This window comes from Psammomys obesus, unplaced genomic scaffold (genome assembly GCF_907164565.1).
Source record: "Psammomys obesus unplaced genomic scaffold, mPsaObe1.curated_primary_1811, whole genome shotgun sequence".
In the NCBI taxonomy this organism is placed as follows: domain Eukaryota; kingdom Metazoa; phylum Chordata; class Mammalia; order Rodentia; family Muridae; genus Psammomys; species Psammomys obesus.
The window spans coordinates 13,292,377-13,304,704 of record NW_026596120.1 but is presented as its reverse complement, the minus strand read 5'-3'; the positions used below and the strand labels follow the sequence as shown (position 1 = coordinate 13,304,704).

Sequence of the window (12,328 nt, the reverse complement as noted above, 5' to 3'; positions counted from 1 at the left end):
TGATTCCCAAAGTGATTGTACAAGTTTACACTCCCACCAGCAATGGAGGAGGGTTCCCCTTTCTCTACATCCTCACCAGCATGCGCTGCCACTTAAGTTTTGATCTTAGCCATTCTGACTGGTGTAAGATGGACTCTCAGGGTCATTTTGATTTGCATTTTCCTGATAACTAAGGAAGTTGAGGATTTCTTTTAAGTGCTTCTCAGCCATTCGAGATTTCTCTCTTGAGAATTCTTTGTTTAGCTCTATATCCCATTTTTTAATTGAATTATTTGGGGATTTTTTTTTTTTTTGGTGTTTAATTTCTTGAGTTCTTTGTATATTCTGGATATTAGCCCGTTGCTAAATGTAGGGTTGGTGAAGATCTTTTCCCAATCTATAGGTTGTCATTTTGTTCTGATGACAGTGTGCTTTGCCTAACAGAAGCTTTTCAGTTTCTTGAGGTCCCATTTATTAATTGTTGGTCTTAGAGCCTGTGCTGTTGGTGTTCTGTTCAGAAAGTTGTCTGCTGTGCCAGTGAGTTCAAGACTCTTTCCCACTTCTAATACATTTAGTATATCCAGTTTAATGTTGAGGTCTTTGTGCCACTTGGACTTGAGTTTTGTGCAGGGTGATAAATATAAATCTATTTGCATTTTTCTACATGTAGACATCTAGTTAGACCATTTGTTGTAGATACTGTCTATTTTTCCATTGTATGGTTTTACTCTTTTGTCAAAAACTCAACTGTCCATATATATGTGGATTTATTTCTGGGTCTTCGATTCAATTCCATCGATTAACCATTCTGTTTCTATGCCAGTACCATGCAGTTTTTATTACTATTGCTCTGTAATATATCTTGAAATCATGCAAGGAGATACACCCAGGAGTTCCTTTATTATATAGGACTCTTTTAGCTATTCTGGTTTGTTTGTTTGTTTGCTTTTTCATATGAAGTTTGGAATTGATCTTTCAAGGTCTGTAAAGAATTGTATTGATATTTTAATGGAAATTACACTGAATCTGTAGATGGCTTTCAGGAAGATGGCCAGTTTTACTATGTTAATCCTACTGATCCATGAGCATGGGAGATCTTTCCATCCTCTGGTATCTTATTCAGTTCCTTTCTTCAGAGACTTGAAGTTCTTGTCATACAGGTCTTTGACTTGCTTGGTTAGAGTTACACCAAGACACTTTATATTATTTGTGGCTTGCTCATCCATCTTTACTACTCCATTATTCACAGAAGCAAGGAAGTGGAACCAGCCTAGATGGCTGTCAACAAATGAATGAGTATTGAAAGTACGATACTCACATACAGTGGAAGTTCATGCAGCCTAAAAGGAAAATGCAGTCGTGACATTTATAAGAAAGTGAGAGGAACTGGAAGTTTTCATGTTAGCTTAATTAACTCAGGCCAAAAAAGACAAATACCCCTCATGTTTTCCCCTATATCCACAGCTTAGATTTTAACTTTTGTGTGTCTGTGTGGGTGTCTGTGTGTGATAAAAATAGAAAGGGAACCATCACTAGGACAGGAGGGACGTGGGGACTGGAGAGAGCAAATAATGGAATACAGGTAGCTTGAAAGGAGAAAGGGGAACCCGGCAGGGAAGAAGGGGCCATCAGGTGGAGGGTGGGGTACTCAGAAGGGAAGTGGGACAGGAAGATCAGCGTAAATAAAATGTCCGAAAATGCCATAAGGAGGCCTGTATTTGTACACTAATATAAAAGACCTGGTAATCAAAAGAGGCAAAACTATGCCTTGTAGGAATATGTCTCTGGAGGCTAAGAGCTTGACTTGGCTTTAGTTATGCCCTTGGCTGTTGTTGGTATGCGGGGTTGAATCTTCTCTGCCCCAGCCCAGCCCTTCACCATATAGAAGAGCTGATGGGAGGCAGTGGGCGGGACTCCACTTTCTCCTTGTCTGCTGGAGAATGGGGCAAACCCGGAAGGCTCTGCAACATGCTCTGTGATGTGCGTCCCTGCACTCTGTCCACAGTGAGAGCGAAATAGTCCTCTTCTTCTTTCCGGTAGAAAACAGGAAAACATTTCTTCCCGTAGGGAGAGAATTCCAGGAACACTAAGACACAAACTCTGCCACCTATCATTGAAGGCTAGAATAAAGCATTGAACTGTAGTATAGGAGGGATTGTCGTAAGAGGAAAATGTGACTTTGGTTGTGCCAGGAAGAACACAGCTCCGGGGGAACATAAAGTCACTGTGTGTGTGTGTATGTGTGTGTGTTTCATGTTCATGTTGGTATGTATATGTATGCAGGTACATGTCTGTGCTGTGCGTGTAGAAGTCAGATGTCAACCTTGGGTGCCTCAGCCACCATCCACCTTGCTTTGTGAGGCAGTTCCTGATTGACCTGGCATTTGCCAAGTAGTTCAGGCAGGCTGGCCAGCCACCCTCAAGGGATCCTGTCTGCCTCTCTGGGACTAGATTGTTGATATGCACCATGACACTCAGCTGTTTTCTGTGGGTTCTGGGGAATCAAAGGCAGGTCCTCATATCTGCACAGCAGCTTCTTCACCAGCTGGTACCTCCCTCCAGCTGTGCTTTGACCTTAGCAAGCAGGGTGGCGGAATGTGCCACAGAACCCTCTCTATCCCGGAGTCTGTCTCTCTATTAATGACATCTTGACTTTCTCCTCCATTCACAGCCTATGGGTATGAGAGATTGTTACTCTCAGAGAATCATAATGATGTTTGCTGGAAGTCTGTGACCCCCAGGGAGGGGGGGTCCAGTCATGCCCCCTGCCCTGTTATCAGAGAGAAACTTTCCTGTATTTAATATCCATGTGAGGAGTGCAGAGGAGCTGAGAACGAGGGCCATCAGACAGTCATGCAGGCCTCCCTCCAGCTTCATTAGCTCGTGACTAATCAAACAGGAGTGTTTTCATGGGGATCTATGAAAGTCGGAACTGTCTGGCATCTCAGAGTTCCAGTGGGAGGCAGAGCAGGTTCCAGGAGCAAGCAGGTAAATCGGTTTGGCGGTTGAAAGTAAATCATTGCAGCCATCGCAGGCTTGGGGGAGGGACTGGGGAATTCAGATGGCAGGACACAGCCTGCCCTGCTGCTACTAAGGGGCATTAAAGTTCTTGAAAAACACCATCCATGGACTGGACCTAGACAGATGTAGCCGATGGGCAGCTCAGTCCTCACATGGATCCCCTGGTAAGGGGAATGGGGGCTGATTCTGACATGGACTCTGTTGCCTGCTTTTTGATCACTTTCTCCTGGCGGAGCTACCTCACCAGGCCACAGGAGAAGAACAAGATCTCAGTCCTGATACGACTTGATATGCTGGGATGTGGGGGGGAGGGGGCATAGGAGAAACAGGGAGGGGAGGGTAGGACTATGAGGAGAGGAGGGAGGGGGCTATGACCAGGACGTAAAATAAATAAATTAAAATTAAAATTAAAAAAAAATAAGACTGGGGTTGTGGTTCAGCAGTAGAGTTTTTTTGTTTTTTGTTTTTTTCAGGGTTATGAATTTTTTTTAATTCTTTATTAATTACACTTTATTCTCTTTGTATCCCCCCTGTGGTTCCCTCCCTCCTCCCGTCCCAATCCCTCCCTTCCTCCACCCTCTGCATGCATACCCCTCCCCAAGTCCACTGATAGGGGAGGCCTTCTTTTCCTTCCTTCTGATCCTAGTCAATTAGGTCTCATCAGGAGTGGCTGCATTATCTTCCTCTGTGGCCTGGTAAGGCTGCTCCCTCAGGGGGAGATGATCAAAGAGCAGGCCAATCAGTTCATGTCAGAGACAGTCCCTGTTCCTATTACAATGGACCCCACTTGGACACTGAACTGCCATGGGCTACATCTGTGCAGGGGTCTTAGGTTATCTCCATGCATAGTCCTTGGTTGGAGTATGAGTCTCAGGAAAGACCCCTCTCCGCAGCAGAGTTTTACCTAATATGCACAGTGCCTTGTGTTTAATCCCTAATATCACCAAAAATAAAAATTAAAACTACTAAACTCAAGACTAAAAAAGTAAAAGAAAAAAACACCATGCTTTTCAAAGCTGTGCAGAGCAAACCTCAGGCGTGTGTGTGTGTGTGTGTGTGTGTGTGTGTGTGTGTGTGTGTGTGTGTTAGGTGTGGGGAGGTGGCTAGTGCCATAGCAAGTTACAGACAATTAAAGGTTGCAAGGGTTGGGGGGGCTGTACTCCTTAGTGCTGTAGCCTCTGGTATGTGGCGCCCCATGCTCATACAGGCAATTCTGATCGAATGCAGTGGGTCATACACACAAATAAAAAGACATTAAAGAAGGAGGAAGAAGACGCAGGGAGGGATGGCTCACAGGTTAAGATCACTTACTGCTCTTCAGGAGAACTGAGCTTCAGTTCCCAGCACCAGCAAGGGCACACACAGTAAGCAGTAACTCCAGGTCCGTGGGATCCAGCGCCCTCTTCTGGTCTCTGTGGGTACTACATACACACCGTGCACTCACACACATGCTTAACGAAAAGTAGAAGGGGGACGTGGGGAACACACATTTAGTGGTGGGAGGTTGCATGATGGGAGATGGGCACTCTGACCAGAGAACATTTCATTTATATATGAAATCGCAAAAGAATAAATTTAATAAAAAGAACCCAGAAATTTAATCTCCAGTAATAGGGCTGGCATGTTGAAATGGCTGCGGAATAGAGAGAGGCTGTGATCCTTTACCTTGGGAAACCCTTCAGGAGGCCCCAGAAGGGTGTTCCCAGTCACTGTGAAGGGGAGGTGTGGGTGGGAACTCGGTGGCTGGTGATTCAGGCGCTTGTGAGCCGAGCCCTGAGGAGGCTTCAGCAGGACGACCATGAGGTCAACACCAGCATCAGCTAAGTAGGGAGGTCTTGTCTCAGACAGGCTGTTCACGTGCTTGAATCTAGCTGGTGTGCTCACAGATGAAACCACTCAACTGTGAATTTTTTCATTGCTCAATATTTGCACAAATACAAACTTATTTTCTTATTTCTTCAATATATGCATTATAACAAAACTGACTTTACCAATCAATTTTAAAGATGTAGAAGCTGCCACCCCCCCACACACACCTTTTAAAAATATATAATGACTATCTGTAAGATAAGGAGTCAAGTAGGGATGGCTTTTAAACATATTTCTATTAGAAGTCTCATAAAACTTCCATCTCGGGCCCACAAGACAAATGAGTGTTAATTTTTTTGGAAGCTCACGCATCCTCCATGTTTCATCATGGCCTTGAAAAGATGACCCCGTGTCAGTCCTGCTCTTGAGCTGAGAGCCAGGTTGGGGCCCAGTCCTCGATGTCTACATGTCCTTTTCTTCCTGAAGATTATATTTGACTTCCTGAAGATTATATTTGATTATATTTTGATGGCCCAAGAAGATGCTGAACTGATGCCGTGTTATTCGGTGAAGCACATTAATTAATTAATTAATTAAGCTCACCTATTAATAGGTTACAGTGGAGAGGTGGAAGAAGGTTGACTTCAGGTTGTCTTCGCTGACTTCAGGACATGACTCTGAATTGGACATGGGTTAGACGATCCTGCATCAGAGCACATCACTGTTAAATCTGGGGATTTCTGGGCGTTTTAGCTTTCCAGGTCAACTCTGAGGAGAAGGAAAATCCACCCATAGAAAAGGTATCTCTATAATTTCGGTGCTATCTCCAGTAGATCAAATTAGACCCAAGGTGTTGTCTTCTCATTAGACACGACAGCTGGATTCTCACGTGTATGTTTACTGGGGTTGCCGACAGGCGAGTGTGGCAGATGAGTGATAGACTAGAACGAGAAATCGCAGCATTGTGGGATGTGGCACACAACCAAAATTCAGAGAGCACTACCCAGGTAGCAGGCTCACACAGACGCACTGAGCCTTCATGCAGTCTGTGAGGAAGCTGTTGGCATTGGTACCCCCATTCGTTGGGGAGACTGAGGTTCAAAGAGGACGACCTTTGTTTTTGGAAAACCACGTAGCTAATAAGTATGGATGATGAAGTAGAGAGCCAGGGTGTCAGCTTCCAAGCTTACAGCCCTGGTAGGAAAGAAGGGAGGAGCCGAAGGCACTGAAGTCAGCCCCAACTAAACGGTTCCTCCAAGCAGCCTTGTTGTCTGGTAGAGAAGAGTAAAAACAACACAAGCTTTTCCCTTCTCACAGGTGTGTGTGACAATCTTAGAAGGAGAGGGACGAGAAGAGGTATTTGATGAACACAGACTACAAGCCCAGCACTGTACCAGATACCCCTCCTGTGACATCATCAGTAGCTGCCCCACTGTTGTCACCAGGCACTTGTCAAGTTCACTGTTGACTCTCAAGTCCCTGCCATTTTCAGAGGATAGATGTGCTACCATCTGTTCTCAAGTGCGGGGTTTTCTTATTGCCTGTCTTATTCACATGGTGCCGGGGACTATTTTTAAAGCAGTGCAGGCTATTTGTAGAAATTTTAGGCAAAGGATTTGAATTGGCAGTCTCCAGAGGAGGAAACTCAAAAGGCCATCAACAGCCAGACATCATGGCAAGCATGCCCACACATGCACATGCGCACACACACACACACACACACACCTACCTACAATCCCAGCACTCAGAAAGCTGAGACAAAATAATGATGAGTTTGAGAGCTTTGGCTGCATAGTTAAAAACCTGCCTCAAAAAGAAAAATAAATATAAATAATAATATATTAAAATAAAAATAAATATAAATAATAATATATTTAAAATAAAATGAATGTAAATCGCAGCCATTAAGAAAAATAAGCAATGAGAGGAATATAAATTAAATCATGCTGATATATTATTTCTATAGCATATAGTGTATTGGAGAGTTAAATTACACCAAATGTTTCTAGGGCTCCATCTATTGTTGATGCTATTTTATGGCACCACCTGCAAATATCAGGGCAAGTTAGATTCTCTCGGCCTACCAAGAGAATCTGACACTCTTCAGATGAGCGAAAAGAGAAGCAGGAGGAAGAGCAGGAAGGAGAAATGAGGGAGTAATATAATGTGAAATCATTGCACAGGGTCATTGCGGTGATGAGATATTTGCAGGCAGCTTCGGTGCCACTGGGAGTGTGAGTAGGTCAGCATAAGCAGCAGTGAAACAAAGGCTGAGATGGACGTTTCTCAGCATGGGCAGATCTCAGGGGCATAGCGCCAAGTGAGAAACGCAAGACAAATGACGCCCTATAGTGAAGACTCACCTCCTCAAGTTTATTACAATGCACACAATATTATACGTATTCCCTAAGTGCCCACATGAAAGATATACTTATTAAAGCCAGGACGCTTGACTGAGGGTCTGTAAAAGCTACAGAGGAGCATACGGATGCAAAGCAGAATGATAAATAAATAAAGCAAGCAAGATAGAGTCTTGCCAAAACCAATGTCACGAGGGTCTCAGGGTCCTGAGAAGAAGAAGAAAAAAAAAAACTGAGAAAATATAAGTCAGAGTAGAAATTATATTTTATTGACGGCCTAAAAACTTGAAAACTTTGGCATGTTATTCTAGGATTTGACACGTGCCTTATGTAGATATGTGTTTATGTGAATGGCTGTCCACAGATGTGTATATACACATACACACTTATTGACACAAATTGCTCAAGGTCACCCAACACGTTGCACCCTGGCTCTGAAGACAGATGGGAGCTGGATCCCCTCCGGGTGAACACTGTGCCGTCAGAGTCAGTCAGAGTCAGTCAGCCTATACCCTGACACGGGTCCAGCATAACTCGAAACCCTGTGTGGATGCCCCGGCAGGTGGGAGGTGGGTAGCATTGATTCTGAGAAGATGTCGGTGTTTCCACTTCTCTGTGTGTAACTCTAGTAGTGTTCATTTGCTTGGCTGTGCTGGAAATAAAAAAAAAGTCAGACCATCCAGGTGCAATGGTGGATTCCTTTAATCCCAGAGGCAGGCGGATCTCTGTGAGCTGGAAGCCAGCCTGATCTACAGAGTGGATTCCAGGACAGCCAGGACTGTTCCACAGAGAAACCCCATCTAAAAAACTATCTCAGACCATGGCACAAGTGGTAAGAGTGTAAACAGTCAAGTGGACATTGGTCCCAGATTGGACAATGATGTTGAGACTTGGACCGGTGTGTCAGGGAACCATTTCCTGTGATGACCTAATGGCTTCTGTAGGCTACAGCCACATAGCTTCTGATGACTATTTGCTCAAGAACAGGTCAGTCAGTCAGTAACAGTTCAGACCCTTTCTTCTGTGTTAAGGACTGTGAGCAGTCCTTAAAGAGGAATATGCTCCTCTCCTGTGCATTCTACAAATGCCTGATGAAAGACTCCAGTCAGTCTAGGCTCCTTGCACAAACCCATGAAAACTCCTAAGGGAGTGTCAGATTTCACATCATCTTTCTTAGCAGGAGCTGAGTATTACCCAGTACCACTGGCTTCTGTTTCCATGACCATCACTGTTAACTTTGCAGCTCCTTCATGATGACGTTCTCCTCAACAGGTAGACTTGCCCAATTTGCGAAGGTACCAGGGGATGGTATATTTGTGTCTGTCTGTCTGTATCTTTTTATTTGGTTGTGGTTCAACTATTGTGTTTTACTCTAAGTACAAAATATTCACAGGTTAGAAGCCATCAGTACTTATCCCTAATAGAGGCTAAGCAAAGATTTGTAGCATTGTGTTGAATGCAATAGATTTGGAAGGGAAAAATTCAGACAGAAAACATGCTCTCAAAATGTCTCTGAAGTTCTCACTGCTGGCTACTCTTTTTCTTCAGCAGTTTCTACTTTTCTCTTTGGCCTAATCCAGATGTATATAAGGTTTGCTATTCTGTAATACACAAAATCCCTTGAGTGGGAGAAACTATTTTACAACACTTGATTTGGGGCTGGGGAATGGCTCTGTCACTAAAGCACTTGATATACAGGTTCATGGACCCAAGTTTGGATCCTCAGCATCCAAGTTTTTTTTTTTTGTTTTTTTTTTTTTTTAAGCTGAATGCAAGAGGCATATGTCTATAACCCCAGTGCAGGGACAGGAGCGAGTCAAGAACTGAGCGCCTGCCAGCCTAGCCAGACTTATTTATAAGCTCTGATTCTGTGAGGACTTCTATGTCCAAAATCAAAATTGAGATCAAGTAAGAAAAATAGCCAGTAGTTACCTCTGGCCTGCATAGCCTGCACATGCCACACCTATGCACACACTCGAGAAAACATATACAAAACATGTAAACACTCAGATACACACGAGGGCGGGGGACAGTCCTCCTTTCTTGGGGTTTATTATTGAAAGCCCCTCTCTCTCATAGCCAGGCTTGGTTATCCATGCCTGTTACCCGAGCAATCAGGCAAGAGGACCAAGGATTCGAAGCCAATCCAAAGCCAGTGAAGGGGTACACGAGTCCACATTTCAACAATAACAACCAACACTTAAAAGAATAACAATAAAGGCTCCCTGAGGGCAGGGAGCCACATGGTAATCAGCTGGCTTCTGACCACCTGTTAAGCGGCCAGGTTTTGTGTGTTTCCCCACACTCATTCTCTCAGGGTTTGCCGCTGTGAAGAGACACTGGCCACTGCAGCTCTTATAAAGGAAAACATTTAATTCTGGACTGGCTTACATTTTCAGAGGTTTAGTCCACTATCATCATGCTGGAAGCATGGCAGGAGGACAGGCAGACATGGTGCTGGAGAAGGAGCTGAGTTCTACATCTTGATGCACAGGCAGCAAGAAGAGATTGTGCGTCAACCTGGGCGTAGCTTGAGCATACACGAGACCTCAGAGCCCACCCCCTGAGTGACATACTTCCTCCAACAAGGCCACACCTCCTGATAATGCCACTCCCTGTGAGCCAAGCATTCAAACATGAGTCTATGGGGGCCATACCTATTCAAACCACCACACCCAGCTAACCCAAGCTGTGGCTGCTGATGTCAAAACTACCTAATGCTTCCCAGTCTCGAGATTTTTACCGTCATCTAAAGTGATACTGTAATTTATCAGGGTTTTATTTTTCTATGTCCCTAAGAAAAATGTTGCTTAATGGTTGTAGAATACTTTGACATGGCTTGATGTCTTTAAATGGAATCTTCTCTCCAGGGGAAAGAAAAAGAGAAAATTCAATGTTTCAAGGTTAATTTAATTACACATTTGTATCAAGTTCTGTGCTTGCAAAATATTTTCCAGCTGCCTTTCCTTTGCTTTCCCAAGCCTGCCTACTTCTGACTCCCTCTTGTGCCTGAGCAATCTTCCCCTCCCCCTCCTCACTGCCTCTCTTACTTTAGTACAGACACACCAGCCTGCTCTTTCTCACAGGTGGTCCTAAGACCAGATGACCTTGGTCAGTATTCTTTGTGGACTCTGGGAAGCTTTGGAAATATAGGTGTGATGTGGGACACAGGCTGGTGAATGATATTTTTCATTTACATATGTGTTTGGGATGGGGCAATCGGGGCGTCAGATGGCATCTCTTTTAGGTTCCCCAGTGTGAAAGGCTCTCAGAGATTACCAAGTCAGAGAAGAGGAGAAAGAAAAGTGAGGTGAAAGGGGACAGGCACCCCCTTCCACTCACTCACCCGGGGTCCCAGTCAGCATATCATATGCCTCCATTCAGCAGCTCTCTCCTGCTTTGTATGCAAAGACAGAAGCTCTGGTGATAGTGTGGAGGATAAACACTCATTTCCCCAAACATCCAGATGCAATTGGCTTCAACCATCTGACAGAGCAGGCTCTCTCTTTAGAAACGCAGTTCATTTAGACTTCATTCATTCGTGACCCTGGGTACTTTGCCTGGGGTATATCTGCTTGACTTTGTTTTGTCTACAAAGAAGGGGGACCCACACAGCAAGTTCCTGGTGTAAATACACTTGCTGCAAACACATTAACCTGCTCGAGAAGATGTGCTTTTAAAAGCTTCCTTGCATCCATTTGCATCCCAGCCATGTGCTGATTATGAGTGATTCCAGCCATTAAGGTAGTCCTGGGAGGGCTGCTACTTGGTAATATTTCATTAGCACTTAATTTGAATTACTCTAATAGAACTCCATTTCTTTGCCTCACCCGTAATTCAGTATTGTCACACACATCTTCCTTTTATCCTTATGAACTTGTTAAAAAGTATCCTTATTAATTATATTCCCCTACATCCCTTAGATACGATTGGATACAATACATCCTTTTGGGCAAGTTTTTTTTTTTTCTTTTCATTTTTCTCCATCTTTTCTTTTAGGATAAACACACCCTGGCATTAAAACATTTGTATAAAGAGCAGGATTGCCTGTAAGAAACCCAACTAGGAGAAATACAATTTGTTGTCCCCACAATGTCTAGACTTGAGTGGAAAACAGAAGCCAACTGTCCCCTTAAAAAAAGAAAAAAGAAAACTTGGTCAGATTTTTTTAAACGGCAGAAATAAGCTTTATTATCCCTAAAACATCTGCACGGATAGCTAGTGAATCCTGAATGAATGGATTAACGAGTCAAGGCCTGTGTGCCCGTATGTCTTTTGGGATTCCCAATGTGTTTCCTAATGACTGTCTTTTGCTCTCAGGCAGTCTGGGTTGTGATAGGAGCTGCAAGGGAATTGTGTTGAAAGTATTGCCTGTGTTTTTTATGTCCACCACTCGCCCACCTGGCTTCAGGCATCTGGGGAGGGAACACTGAGCACACACCAGCCAGCCAAGAGCACTAAGGAAGTCCCTGTCCTCTACATCTCCCTTTTAGGGCAGAGACACTCAACCTTGAAGAGAGACAAAAGAGTCAACCTTCTGCCCTTTGTATTCAGTTGTCCATCTGTGAGTTAACCAGTTCTCTGCTAGCCATTCTGCTGTGATTGTTCGTGATTGTACAAAAGACATTTGTGAATCCTGTCACACCTAGACTCTCTCCAGTACTGGGGTTCCACACACTAGGGAAAGACAGTAGCTTTGGACTAAGGAAATGGCTAATTGTTTTTTTTTTTCTTTTTTTAATACTTGCTCTCAATATGCCAGATACTATTTTAAAATTATTTTTTTTCTGTGCCCTCTTTTCAACCTGTAACCATGAAGTGAGTATGTGTCCCGTATCATAGATGAGGAAATGGAGTCACACAGAAATGTTTGTGCAACATTGTTTCAAAAAGGAAAATGGTTGCTTTTCTTCATAGTTAGACTTTTTCAGCATCCCATAACTTTCAGACTACATCTGCATGACTGCACTTGGTCTAATACATCTGTCCCCAGCTGTTCACAGTTCTTGAGCCCAGAGACTCTGAAGCCTGGCCCAGGACTCTGCCCAGGAGCATGTTGCTACTTTCTCTCTATCTGACCCATAGATCTGGATTACAGACTTACTCTCAGTCTAATGGGAGTTTTGCAGCCTTGGGGACTTTGAGCAGTGTTTGAGGGT

At 43.9% G+C, this 12,328-nt stretch overlaps 1 protein-coding gene across 4 annotated transcripts in view; it reads left to right on the top strand.

Annotated features, from left to right (window-relative positions):
* The window catches only part of Tmem108 (transmembrane protein 108), a 274,570-nt gene that overhangs the window by 54,454 nt on the left and 207,788 nt on the right, over positions 1-12,328 (top strand). The gene's annotated exons all lie outside the window — the stretch shown is intronic.